General features: G+C 50.8%; 1 pseudogene; it reads right to left on the bottom strand.

Annotated features, from left to right (window-relative positions):
- Nucleotides 1-619: 619 nt before the first annotated feature.
- LOC121440362 lies at nt 620-794 on the bottom strand (annotated as a pseudogene).
- Between the last annotated feature and the right edge of the window lie 1,190 nt (nt 795-1,984).

The following is a 1,984-nucleotide window of genomic DNA, read 5'->3' as shown; positions in this document are numbered from 1 at the left end:
CCTCTCCCTCCCTAGTATTCCCTTCCTCCTCTTGTGTTTCACCCTCACCCCTGCCGTGTGTGTGACTGTGTAGGGCAAAGGCTGACACTGCGTATCATCTGTAACCCCTCTTTTCCCAGACAGGATGTGATATTTATTACTGAACATGATTTAGTAGGGTAGAGGGTAGCACCACAGTAGAAGCCCCGAGGAGTGCGGGGCCCGCCAGTGCCCGTGGGACCAGGATTGGTGATGCAGCTGACCCCTCGGCCATCAGGAACGAGTCACTTCTCAGCGACTGTGTCCTTCAGATCAATCTACATTCAGTTTAGTGAAGCCTCACCTCTTTGAGAGAGACAGACAAAGAAGAACTCAGTGAGGAGGACCAGGGCAAGAAAGTGGGAGGAAGGGGCTTAATAACACCACTTGCCTCTGGCAGCACGGAGAGCTTGAACTTGGCTTTACGTAGGGCCTCCATCTGATGTTCCTTATTCTGAGGCATGATTCAGGTGGACGTGATGGCCTGGACAGTGAGACCCCTGGCCGTGGTGACCTGAGGCTTCCCTAGGGCACAGCGAATACCTGTCTGGGGCCTAGATTGGAGGCGACATTGAGGTCAGAGCTCGAAGAGCCTTCAGAAGATTGTCTCCAAGGTCCCTTCGGGGAGCCCATACAGGCAACAGGGTGAGGTCATCCGAACGAGTGTGCTGTTGGCAAGCATTGCACACCAGGCCCCAGTGAGAAGCTGCTGGCAACCGTTGCACAGCGGGCCCCGCTGAGAAAGGGGACCTCCCGTGCAGCTTAGTTGGCTGCAGATTTACCTTATCTTTTAAGACACAGTCTCTCAGTGAACATGAAACTCACTGATTTTGTCAGGCGGAGTGGCCAGAGAGCTTTGCGGATGGATCCAGCAATCTGTCCTCCACGCCAGACATGCCGGCTCTAGGGTTTAAGAGTATTGCTGTGCCTGGATTTTCCGTGGGCGCTGGTGATCTGAACTCAGGTTCTCAGGTTTGCATGGGAAAACCTAACCCACTGAGCCATGATCCTTGCCCATCATTAATTTTATGGTCAGTAACATTAGTGTTAGAAATGAATGACATCTGTGGTGCCATTTCATCCCACGTACACATGTGCATGGATGGTGTGCAGCCTCGCCATACTGCTTCCTTCTCCCTGCTCTCAGATGCTACATCTCACAAATTTTTCTCTCTTCTCAAGTGCTGGTGTTACAGACACTCACCGTTAGCCTGAGATGTGGTATGTGTGTGTAACTGTGCGTGTGTGTATGTGTCCATGTATGTATGTGCAAATGTGTTCGTTCAGGTTCCCGTGGAGGGTGTCTGACCCCCCAGTGGGGGAGTTATCAGTCAGTCTTGGGACACCTGACAGGGTTCCTGGGATTTGAACTCCGGTCTTCTGGAAGAGCAACAAGTGCTCTTAAACACCGAGCTGTCTCTACAGCACCCTGTGCCGAGTTTTTCAATGGTTCTGGGGATCTGAACTCAGGTCTTCATGCTAATTCAGCAAGCATTTTACCTGCTGAGCCATCTCCCCAGTTCCACGTACATATTCGTTTCATAGGCTTTGAACTCAGAAATTTTATCCGTTCCTTGTCCACACTGATGATGCATACAGAACACATTCTGTGACAGTTCTCATTATTTCACTGTGTGGCATCTACACTTTGCAAATGTGGGTCTGTCTCCTGGGTCACATCTCAGCTCCAATCACAGTGTCCCAGTCTGTGGGGAGCAGGAAGATCCTTGTGCCCACAGATCTCCTGGGAAACCAGGAACGTTAAGCATGCAGTAATGTCTTCTCAACGGAAAAGATGTGAGACCTGTTCTTCCATCCAGAAGGCTGGGGATTGGAGGTGATTAATAGCCTGGTGATCTTCACTATCTGTTGGACCAGGCCATATCAGGCTCCTACAACCAGGACCAGAGATACCAAATAGCCCAGATGTGTTCAGATCTCCAGAACCTTTGAAAACCTCAGCACA

Source organism: Microtus oregoni, unplaced genomic scaffold (assembly GCF_018167655.1).
Source record: "Microtus oregoni isolate MIOR12 unplaced genomic scaffold, Mior012 000067F_004, whole genome shotgun sequence".
In the NCBI taxonomy this organism is placed as follows: Eukaryota; Metazoa; Chordata; class Mammalia; order Rodentia; family Cricetidae; genus Microtus; species Microtus oregoni.
This window is presented reverse-complemented; position numbering and strand designations above follow the sequence as displayed.